This window comes from Rhynchophorus ferrugineus, unplaced genomic scaffold (assembly GCF_030347505.1).
Source record: "Rhynchophorus ferrugineus isolate W39M unplaced genomic scaffold, kcgeb_rfMv2 rfM8, whole genome shotgun sequence".
In the NCBI taxonomy this organism is placed as follows: Eukaryota; Metazoa; Arthropoda; class Insecta; order Coleoptera; family Curculionidae; genus Rhynchophorus; species Rhynchophorus ferrugineus.
Genome location: NW_027472587.1, coordinates 17,607,723 through 17,621,084, shown reverse-complemented (window position 1 = coordinate 17,621,084; position 13,362 = coordinate 17,607,723).

The following is a 13,362-nucleotide window of genomic DNA, read 5'->3' as shown; positions in this document are numbered from 1 at the left end:
TTCATTTTTAATTTACGGTCATTCAAAATCGTTTTGTGGATTTTTTAAATGTTTTCGTCAGTAACAATTTCTTTTGGGGATTTCACAATAACGAAAGTTGCTTCACACAAAATGCTATAATTCATAAACTAATGATGCGACAGCTGTTAAATTTATACACGCATCTTTTGAGGGTCAACTAAAGAAATATGGATTTAATTCTAGTAGCGCTATCTATGTGTCAGGCCGGGGAGTTTTTCATTGACTTGTTAAATGGCCTAAAAAGGGATCTGTAAATAAATAAGAATTTACCATTGCGGTAAAAAACTTACAATTTACCAAAAATGTGGAAGTTATCATGTTGATAGTAAGCAAATTGTTTTGATATTACTGAATATGTAAAATTAGCAACATTGGCATATGTTATAAATTACAACAATTAATACCAAACTAAATTTGGCAGACATTTTTATATATATTTTGTTGTTTTCAGGTTTATATTACCATGTACATTAGGTTATAGATCTTCAAATGAACATGTTTTGGCTTTAAGCAAAGTCTTGGTGCAATATTTATATGATCCGTAGATTTTTTGTTTTAAATACAATGACGAATATTTATTATGTTGTTTGTTTAAATGATATAAATCACAGGAAGTAAAAGGTGACTGTTTTTCTTTTGTATTACTATCGAAGCGTCTAAATTTACATCAGAATAAAAGATGCAACACACCGAGAGATGATCGTGAAAATGTGGTTTGAGTAAGAGGTAGAAGAGCAACTTTCTATGCACCGGTTGTAAATGTATTCAGCTCTGATGCCTTCGAATCGAGAATATATGCCAAGATCGCGGTGCCTAGGTGAATGCGTTGGGATATAAAAGATTTTCACTGAAACCGGGCTTGTGTGCATTTGACACACAAAATTCCGCTTATGTAGGTGAGGAAATGGATTGCTTTCACATTACGACTCTAAAGATTCTCGAAATGCGAGTTTTATTGTTCTGTCGCTTGTACCTTTCTATAACTCATTAGGTAGGAAAATAAATTACCTTTAAAGTGCAACACTGTCAACGATAACAATGTCAAAATAATATTCTTAAAACATCAAATTTTATCAAGCCAATTTCATTCTATCTATATATATATATATATATATATATATATATATATATATATATATATATATATAATAAATGTAATCGTTTTGGTCTTGAATTATTTGTGGAAGTCCAGGGAAGGTTTAAAAGGTGAATAAATATGAAAATGATCGATCATTCAAAACGATTTTGTGGATTTTTTAAAATATTTCCTGGTGTTAGCATCTCATTTGGACGTCCACTGCGTTCTGCATCATCGGTATCTCTATGACCACGCTAAAGTCAGCAATCCAACGTATTATTTTTGTTTCTGATGAAGCGGGTCCTTATAGCACTTTTCAAGCCATTGCTTCGCTTGAATAGTAATTTTCCCATCATGAAGGAATGTAAAATAAAAACACGAAATTGTTTTTGATTCATTGTTGAAAATAACAAAAGTAGTGTCACTCTTAGCACAATAACTCACAAAGTTATGAGTAGAATGTGATTAAATTTTAAGGGTTTTCTTTTGAAGGTTAGTACTAACTGGATATATATATATATATATATATATATATATATATATATATATATATATATATATATATATGGTATAGGAAAAAAGTGTAAAAAAGCTAAAATGGGCTGAACTTTTGACATCTTATAAATATTATGGCAAAAAATCGATAGTTTAATCATTAGTTTTGAGATTGGACTAATTCTTTTTGAGATACACGTGTACAAGTATATCTTCACAATTTTTGAGTGAAACATACCTTTCAAACATCATTATCTAGAATAAATATGACGATACTTTATTATAACACTAATTTTATATAAGATCTGATATTTTAAACTTTATATCTTTATATAAATGATGCTATATAAATGAAAAACGTGATCCTCTAATTGGTTTTGTCGTTGGGCTAATTGTTTTCGAGATATACATGGAAAATAAATCATACCATTTTTTGTAAAAGCAAAGTCTGATTTAAATAAAGCTAAAAATATTACATTTTATATGAAATTAGTTGTTTAATAAGGGGCTATAATAGCCTTATTAAATATTAATAGAAAAATATTATAATTAATAGAAAAATGAATGAAAAAATTAATGAATTAATTTAAATTTTTATTAATTAATGAAAAAATGAGTATTTGCATGGAAACTCAATTAAATCAATTCATAGTGACCCATAAGAATATAATGAGAATAATTTTACTTGACAATATTTTAATATTAGATAATGAGACCTAAAATAAGTTTTTATTGCTATATATATATATATATATATATATATATATATATATACAATATAATAATAAATACTAGTTCACGTTGATACTCTATTATTATTTTCATATGCCATTTTGGTTGAAAGAAATAGTGCTATGAGAATTATCTTTAAATTACAGGATTCGTTATTCAAATAGGAACATCATACAGTACCGTGCTGTTAAATCTATAAAATTCTAACTATAAACGTCTAAGGTGGACTCTCTTCTTCAGCTCATAGTTCTTACCACTGCAGTAATTTTCAACGAATGCCTACAAAATAAATGTTATTTCTGCATTTTATGGAAATTATTCTCCCCGTGACCAATCAGCTGTAGCTAAATCTGGAAAATAAGCTGGTTGATGAACAATCCGTTAAATTAAAGTTGACAGATATTAGCGATGTTCTTATTCAGTTGAATGAATTGATGAAAGAACTTTTAACAATATATAAACTAATGTAGGTTATAGAGATCAATAACAATTTTTGTATGAATTTTTTATAGTTCGTAAGCCTTTAACGCTAAAAAATATATCTTCGTTCTTGGAGAAGATAATTTAGAAAAAAATCGACGGAATACTTTTATTCCTTTTAAATTGAAATTCTATAATTTGTTTTTGTTTTGATTGAAAATAAAGCCGCATATCTGAGACGGCCGAGGCAGTTATCTGTTAAATTAGATGGAAAAATTCCTATTACACGCCTACTTATCGAATTAGTTCTTGTAGCTTCGATGTCAATCTAGCGTTAGTGATGAAACAATGATACTGTTCTCTATATTTAGTTATAATTGATATTTATCTTAGTAAATGGAAGTTTTGAGGTTGCATTAATTATTTTGGAGCTATACCCGAATAATCTATTTTAACAATTTCTGAGTGAAAATTAAAGTTAATCATATTTTTAAAAATTCCAAAAAAGCTAACGCTTTATACGATTTGATGTTTTCAATTTTATATCTTCATATAAATTAAATCTATAAGTTTGAAAATGGAAAAAGTTCGCGATTTTTCTTGATATATATGGAAAAATGGTGAAAATATTAGAGCTCACAAAATTTTCTCAAATTCTGATACCTTATAAATATTATAGTAAAAAAATTGATATAGTTATGTCAGCATGACGGTGATTTTGGTCAAAAGTGAGCTCGCGCGGCACCCACATTGCACAGAGTTTGCTTATACGCAAATATTTGAGAATGATGTGGTGTACACGTTCACTTGATATCTTTAGAGTGCCTGCTATTTCATTCAATTTCAATTTATGATCATTCAAAATCATGTTGTGGATTTTTTTAATGTTTTCGACGGTAACAACCTCTTTTGGGCGTCCACTGGGTTCAGCGTCTTCGGTACTCATTTCACCACGTCTAAACTTAGCATACCAATCCTTGATGGTTGATTTTCCCGGGGCAGTGTCCGAAAACTTGGCATCAAGCCAAGTCTTTGCCGCAACTGTATTTTTTCCCTTCAAAAAGCAATATTTTATCAACACGCGAAATAACAAAAGTTGCTTCACTCAAAATGCTATAATTCACAAACTAATGATCCGAAAGCTGCCAAATTTATACACGCATCTTTTGAGGGTTAGGGCTAACTAAAAAACATATGAATTTAATTCTAGTAGCGCCATCTATGTGTCAGACCGGGGACTTTTCAATTGACTTGTTACAGCAGTTATTTTCAACTTTATATCTCCATATCAGTCAGACTTGTATAGAAAAGTTTAAAAATTGAGAAAAATTGCGTTTTTTTAGTATATATATGGAAAAAAGTGAAAATATTTTATATTTCAAAATATTCTGAAATTTTAATAATTCGTAAATATTATGGCAAAAAAACGATGCTGTCATTAGTTTTGAGGTAGTCCAACCTCAATCATTGTTTTGATATATACTTTCAAAGCCTATTTTAACATTTTTTGTAATGAAAATATTGTTTAGTTACTATTTAAATAAAATTCGTTTAGCATCTTATTAAGAAACTAATTTTATATAGGATTTGTATATGATTAATAATATATCTAAGACAATCAAGCTAGCTTTGGCCAGTGTAGCATGTAGTACGCGTATAAAAACAGAGTAGATTTCACATTCCAGATCCTTTGAATGTATCTTAGATGCGGTGCAGCATAACCGACAGCACGTACTGCGCCACCGTGCAGCCACTATCTGACAATGTCTTTCAACTTGACCGGAATACACGAAAAAAAGGATGTATACGTGACAGCGTCCCTAGTTTTCAGCTCTATGGAACGTACACGCCTTTGATGCGGACCGCAGATAAATCAGCATCAAAATTAGAGGCGGACCTTCTCAGATACCTCTTTTTCCTCGATGTTATATTTATACGCCCGGCATTTAATGAGCGGGCAAGTGGTTTTATTGAATTTATATAAAAAGAAATATTGTTTAAATAATTAATTATCCATATTAAATGCTATTCGTTGTGTTGAGGTTCGCTTCACTCATTTTGTCATTGATTATAATTAATATTACAGGTGTACATATCGGCTTTTTCATCGAAATTCCAAGCTTTATTGAAAATACTGGTATATACGAGGGTCACTAATTATATTTCGGGAATTGGCAACACTGTTGTCAATGTGAGTCCATCTGACGGTTCCATCGTAAAGTGTGACATTTTTGACGATATACGTACTCAGAACACTTTGTCGCACGGATGCTATTTGTTTATTTTATATTTAGTTGAAAGTTTCGTCTCGGCAAAAAATGGAACTGAATCGTGAACATTTTCGTGCGATGATTTTTTACGATTTTCGACGTGGATTATCAAAACAAGAGTGCATCGATCATCTTAATTTGACTTGGCGATGAAGCTCCATCGAAAACCACCGTGTATCGCTGGTTTAGTGAATTCAGTCGTGGTCGTAGTTCGCTGTCCGACGAGTTTCGTGAAGGTCGTCCAAAATCGGCTGTTGTGCCGGAAAACATCGATGTTGTGTGCGAAATTGTTAAGCAAGATCGTCATGTCACCTATTGTGAGATTGAGGCATCCCTAAGCATTAGTTCCACCAGCATATAAGCGATTTTACATGAACACTTAACTGTGCGAAAGTGATGATCACGTTGGATCCCACACAATTTGACAATCGCTCAAAAAAGGCTCATGTCGATTGGTGTAAAGAAATGCTTAAGAAATTCAAACGCGGTGCTTCGAAAGACGTTTTTAAAAAATCGTGACAGGTGACGAATCATGGATATATTCGTATGAGGCCGAAAGTAAGCAGCAGTCGACTGTATGGGTGTTCCAAGATGAACCAAATCCAACAAAAGTTGTTTGCGCACGTTGCGCACCAAAGAAAATGGTGGCCTGTTTCTTCGGGAAAACTGGTCATATTGCAACAGTGCCTCTAGAGGGTCGTAGAACAGTAAATTCTGATTGGTACACAACCATTTGTTTGCCAGAAGTCTTCGGTGAAATAAGGAAAACCAACAAGAGACACCGGATTGTGACAATGAGGGTTCTTCATCATGACAATGAGGGTTCAAACAAGAGACTATTAGAGCACTCAAAACATCGAATTGATGGGCCATCCGCCGTACCGACTTGGCACCCAATGACTTCTTTTTGTTCCCATCGGTGAAGAATAACCTGCGTCAACGATTTTCATCGCCCAAAGAAGCTATGCTAAGCTAATGCTTTGAGAATTGGTTTAAGCGTAAGCAAAAGTGTATCTAGTGTGTACCGTGGCGAGTACTTGAAAAACAATAAATATATATATATATATATATATATATATATATATATATATATATATATATATATATATATATATATATATATATATATATATATTGAAATATTGTGATTATGATTAGAAATCATCGTGTTTGTATAATTAACGACGATAACAAACTAACAGTTGATTTTTTACATTTTTTTCCTGCAGCTTTGCCAATTTAATTTTCACGCGAATCGCCAGGCGGCCGACGGTTAAATTTTTATTTTAATTAACCGTTTTCAGCGAGAAGAAAAAGCGGGAAAGGCTTGATTGGTATGAAATTAATTTTCTTTTGTCGCATTTCTGTTAAATCGTTTGCTGTTAAGTGTGCTGAAAAAACGTGGAGAGTAGAGAAAGCGAAATTGAGATAACGCTCGGCCTCAATGAGAATCGGCATCGTTAGTCTTTAAGGAGATTGCGAGACGCCAAAGGTTTTCTAATAACATAATTCGGGTTAAGGTTTAAAGATGCAGTTGTCCTGTGTCAGTTACATCGAATATAATGAAGTTAGGACTCTGATTTTACAGTTTTGGACAGTTCGATAAAGATATCGGAGAGATAAAGGACTAAAATTGTTAATTATGTTTGTAAAATTGTAATAGTCATTTCCCAAAATACCGGTTTTATAATATCTGCATTTTTGTAGCTTTATTGTGGTATTTTAGTCTCTCCGCCATATTATCGGTGAGTATTTGAGCATGTTTTCTGACGGCTAGCTGGCCTTTAGCTTATTTGGGATATGGAAAAACCTTTATAATTGGCCATTGGCTAGAAGAGAAGGTGATTGGCGAATGCAGTATATTTTATGTACTTTGAATCGAGATATTCTAATTCCATTCCACTTTTTGTCTTTAAACGGGTTAAACTCACAATTCGCGATAATTCGTGTGGTCAGGGTCGAGAAGTCTAGTCGAGAATAGAAAGACCGCCTTGGTTGTATGTAAATTGTAAGATGTAAAATCGTATTTATGCTGGTGGAACTAATGCTTAGAGATGCCCCAATCTCATAATAGGTGACATGACGATCTTGCTTAACAAATATATATATATATATATATATATATATATATATATATTATGTTTAATGTATTACCTGTCACAGTTTGTAAATTCGTTTCAGAATCAGATAATATTTTCCTTCTCATTTTATTCTAAATAAAAAGAGACACAATGCTGCCTGATATGTTCGAACATGTAACCGAACCAGACTGTCAAAGTCGTCTGGTTGTCAAACGTATGGAAAATTCTTGAGAACAGTAGTAATAGCCTAATATCCTGTCTATTCTCCCATCGACCACCTGTATCATTCAATATCGAAATAAACAAGTTTTATTCAACCAGTGTTTTCAGTTCTCGTGTGAATTCCTCCCATAAAATAGTTTCCATGCTGATGCTACTTCATGACGATGCTGCTACACCATGTCCTAATTTCTGGTTTTCTTTTCCACGATATAAAAGTGATTATTTTGATTCCGATGGCAAAAGATGGTCTGGAGAACCAAAAAATGTGATCTTATTGGATGATGACCTAGGCCATAGGTATTAAAGAGCTTTAAGACAACTTAGCAGTTGTTGAATCGACTATTTACAGACGTTGGGAACGCAAAGAAAATGATTTAATACAAAGCAAAATGGCTATCATACAAATAGTATAGAAGAATAACCAAAATAAAAATAGGAGTGTTTTCTGGTATTTTGAATGGCGATGGAAATGATCACGTACGGCAAGTTTAAACACAAAAGGTCATTAGTTAGCTCACGGTAACCACCTAACATACATAAACAACGAAGCAGAATATTCATAGCTATAAAGTCTTGGTGTGTTTATAATGGGATCATCAAAGTTTAATGCACATGAGTTGCTAAAACTGACTTAAACGGTTGTTGCACATGTTTACCGAAGTTACTTGGTCTAATTGAAAGATATATCGTTGCAAAAAAGACCAGCAATAGCGAATAACACGGTGCTATAGTTGTGAAAATGAAACTATGAAATGGTATCGTTGTTTCTTCAAGTTTTTTATTTTCGATGGCAGATGACTTTGAAGAATGTTGTGCTTTGTCTTATTGTCTTAATCCCTGCACTGTTGTAATTTTATTTGGCCGAAGTTCTTTGATTTTCTTTTGGTATACTACCCACCCTTCATAAGCTTCATCTAAAGGTATCATTGATTCATTCTTGACATATCAAGAACTAAGTCTTGGTGGGTTTTATTCAAGATTTCTGAACACCGTAGTACTGTTTTCAAGATAAAAATAACGAATTCAATTAATGTATTCCGTGCTGTCATGTTTTCTGATAACTTTTTATGTTTAAAAAAACATTTATTGAGGAAAATTGGTACAATATACTTCGCTACAATTTTTTTCCACCTTTACTGTAATATGGCGATACCGTGTCGAAAGAACAACGTTGGTTTTTCAGATAATCAATCATCTATCTGTTTTCGCACTTCTTCAGCAGTTTAGAAAAGCGGTAAGTTGCAACAGTGTCTGTCACAATTTTTGCAATGTGTGTTGTCATATAAGAGGATGCGTCGGATGAACATTGCGTCTGTTATTAATGTATGTGTCAATAAGTCTTGAAAATCACTGTCCTTGATTCTCTAGGCCGTCCTTTATCACTGACACTAAAATTAAACCACTTAATTTGTTTGCCTTTTAATATAATGTTGTCTTGTTAGTTAAATATTTATATATTTAGCTTTACCCTGCTAGCTACATCCTAACTATAAAATAACAGTACTTGGAATATTTATCGACGACAGTTATCATGGCAAAAGATTTATCTCCTTAAGATTGTAAAAAAAAGTATAAGTAGTCAACAAGATCTACAAATGGACTTGAAATTAGAAAATACAGCTTAGTAGCTCCAAAACTGTCCATGTTAATTTTGCATTGTGGAAAAATGACAAAAACCTAATTATATCACTTGACGGATGCCTGATTTCTTAAGTAGAATCAGCTAAATACCTCGGCATCCATCTCGATGGTGAGTTAAATTGGAAACATCATGTTACACAAAAACCAGAGCAGATTAGACTAAAAGTTAAGTAATTGTACTGGTTAGTTGGAAGATTCTTGCAATTTAACCTAAAACTTTGGTTTATCAGTCAGTTTGCCATAAAACCAATTTGTACCTATTGGGTGCAAATATGTGGTTCAAAACATCAAACCAATTAGTAATCCAACCCAGCCAAAACAAAGCTCTACGATTTATTAAAATCCTTATCGCTAGAAAATCGACGAAGAGCTGCAAGATAACCTCGAAATCAAATAGATTTACGAATATTTCGCTTAAAAAATAAATAAATTTGCTAAACTACAGTGACGTCGAAGCTGTCCAGCAACTTTTATAGTATAAAAGTGCTTTCTTAACTTTAGTTTAAGTAGTTTAATGTTATTTCAGTTTGGGAAATACATGCTATTGTATTAATCCATTACTCGCCAATTAATTTCATATTTAATATAAGCTGTAACTAATGAAAAAAGGTTTCCTCAACTGTCAGATAATTTTCAATACAATAACATAAATATCAACAGAATATAAGTAGAAAATCAACAAATACATAATAATAATCGGCTGATTTTGTTTTTTCGTTTTGGCAAAACGCTTTTTTAGATTGTTCCAGTTTTTTTTGTCGTTAATAATCGCTGTCGTGTGACCTAAATGATCACTTTCACATTTCATCCATTGTTTTTTCCTCTTTGTCGTTTTCTATCACGCGAAACCTTAATGAATATTTATATTACCCATTTGAGGATGTTATTTTTCATTTTAAATTGCACGAGATTTAACCATATTAACTTTTTTCATCTCTCTATCCCCCTCTCTTTCTCTCCGGTATTATTAATAAAACCCTGTTCGGCCGATAAAGTAGATTATCATCGCATGTATCAGATTCGTTCTTCTTGTTCGTTTTCTTCGCGTATCTCTGCCAACTTAATTGGGCTATTATTTTAACCTGAAACGCTGGAAAAGTTCGTCGTAACAAAACTACTGTTATGTCCGCAATTATTATAATTACGTTAGTCGTAAAATTACGATTCGTATTAAATATATCGCCATACAGTGAACTATCTTAATTGTGGATCGTTATTTTCGATAATTGGACGGCGTGTAAAAAATCGAAATTCCAACTATTAGTTTAACGACGCGGCGTCTGCCTCGCGGACCCGAAGACAATCCGAGTCCGGTGCTTCTAATAATTATAATTAATAAATCGGCATCGGTTAAATTCGCGTTACTGTTATACCTTAACGGCCAGCGATTCTTGTCTTAGTTAAATATTGATTTTCAGTTATTACTTGATTATATTCGATCATGCGTCGACTTGAGAATTAGTATCGACAAATCGGGGTTAATTAAAATTATTACAGTTTTATTATATGTTGTGTTGGAGAATAAGTAATTCCGTTTATTTATATATATTTCAAACAATAATCAATACTAATATATAGTCTATTCAAAATGCACATACGTCCAGAATCAGACAATATCTTCCTTCTTATTTTATTCTAGTTAAAAAGAGACGCGTCGATTAGTTCAAGCACGTAAACGAACGAGCCTGTCAAAGTCGTTCGGTTCGGTTGTCAAACGTATGCAAAATTCTTGAATGCAATTGGGATAAGAGTTTGTAACTCTAACCTATAAAATCTTGTGGCTGTATAGTTAACTGTAGTTTTTAGATGTACTATAATGTTAAAATAAATTATATTTGTTAACATTTCTGTTCAATTGTTTTATTTAGATTTGAATTTTGTTGTATATCTAAAATCATCAATCAAGGCGACAGGACGGTCCTGTTGCTGCTGCGATAGTTCACTGGGTTCTAATCGTGCTGGGGCCTGGTCGTAGATGTATATTTGTGATTACTTAATATTTGTGATTGTTCTCCAGGCAAGAGTACAAAATCCGACAAGGAAAATGATCCCAGTTACACCAGTAACCAGGCTGTGTAAGACCATATGTCTTCTTGGATGTTCTCCAAGTTGGTCACTCGTCAGTTGATGGGCTTAATGCCGAGCACCGTTTTTCGGAACCTACATTTAACAGTAGGTCCAGTATATATGTCCATAAAATGTACATTTATCTTTACAGTCACATAATAATATATCTATAAAACATACACACTGTAAACATTAACTTAACGCATTGTTCGATCTCTCGTTGTATTCAATTACATTGTACAGCAAACGAAATTCAATCCTAACCCTGTCAAAATTCTCTTTTCTATTTTCTCTCATAAAAACATTTTTTTAAATGCTTCTCATTTTTTGATAAACTCTTATAAGTTCCAGATGGATTACTCTCGAATTTATAAGTTGTAATATTTTTACCCAAATATATATCTTTAATCCTAATAAATGAGGATTTATTTGTTGTTTTAACATTACCTTTTTACACCTCAACATTTTCAATGAGTTAAACTTGATGTTTGTTGTTCAATTTTAATGTTATGGAATAACGCTATATGATCAAAGAGTTGTGATCAGAATCATCAGAATTGCTACAAAATTTTCTTCGCTGTTGTCTCTGGCAATAATAATCGCAGTGCCATCGTAATATTTTTATTTGTGGAATAACTTAACATATAACTTATGTATAGATGAACAAAACCTTCATAGGGATCTAAAACTGTCGATACCTATTTTTACCAATATCGATATTTATTCACTACAACCCTACTTCTCTAACGATTCTCGCAAAATTCACTTAATGATCCGGGGGAAAAATCCCAAAAAAACTCAAAAAATTAAAGTTCAATACCATTCTCAAAGAACTCTAGGTTGTTAATATCGATATTTTAAACTGTATCGGCTAAAATGTATCGAAAAAGTACAGCACGTTAACAAGAATTTATATGAAATTTGATATGAACGAAAACCGTAGCAGAACATCTACGATTAATTTTTGTTATTGCTATTTTAAAGAATATTTAATTAAATCAAATCCTAGGTTTTTATTATCGATATTTTAATTTGCACTTTAAAGTTCGATAATCTCATTTACAAATATCTATACTTGATAAAAATATCGATATATCGAGCAAACAAAATCGATATTTATTTTTACCAACTTAAATATTTTTGTATTCTAACCCTACTTTTCCAACCAGACATTCTAGGTTTTCAGCATATTTTAATTTGCACTCAAATTTTCGATATTTTGATTTATATCTAACGATACTTTCTTTAAAAAATCGACGATTTCGATTTTTGAAAATGTTCTTTTAACATTCTTTTGAAATAAATGTTCGTTTTATTTAGTGACGTCATTGTTAACAATTATGAGGAAACCATAAAAATTAGGATACAATGAAAAAGAAGAGCACGGTAACTAGAATTTTTTCGCATTCACCATTTGATATTATCTCTTTGTAAAGGCGCTGAGTCAGAAAAACCGTACCAGACCGTCTCCGATTTCCGATTTATAAATCCAATTTGGTTCGTTAATATTTATTATTGTTCGGAAGGAATAGAAAAAATCCAATTCCAACTTAAACAAACTACGTGATCGAAATGCGATTGCATTGTGTCGGATTTTACCACCATTTGAATATTTCGACGAAGATATTTGGGAAAGGAGAGAAAAAAACGGACCATTTTGGTATTGTGCCTTTATCGATTTTAAGAATAAGACATCGAGCGAAATTCCGTCACATCTCTGTCCAATTTAACGCAGAATTAAATTCAATGTTTTACCGAATCTCTTTGTCGTATCTTCTTCACCTACTTGGAGCGTTGGAAGTGGGTCATCGGACAGAATAAATTCGTATCGACGACAGGCAAAAATAAGAAACAAAAATGGCATAATCACATATCATTAAATAAACATTTTGCGGGCGCTCGTTGAATCTTAATCGACGTATGATGAAATGGTTGGAATAATGGCAAAAACCTACATAATTGTACAAGTTAGAGCTACTAAGTAAATTTGCCCTAGTCACTTTTATTAGGTGCTTGCATATATTTCGATTCTAATTTTCTCACTTTAAAAATGTATTTTTTAAACATAGATTGCGTTATTAGAATTAAATATGTTTTTAGTCTTAACCCTCTATAGATTCGCGTAAAAATTTGACAGCTGTCGGATCATTAGTTTGTGAATTATAGTATTTTAAGTGAGCAGCTTTTGTTGTGTGAAAAAAATGGTTAAAAAGGAGTTTCGCATGTTGATAAAATATTGCTTTTTGACGGGAAAAAATACAGTTGGACGCCCAAAAGAGGTTGTTACCGACGAAAACATTTAAAAAATCCACAAAATGATTTTTAATGACCGTAA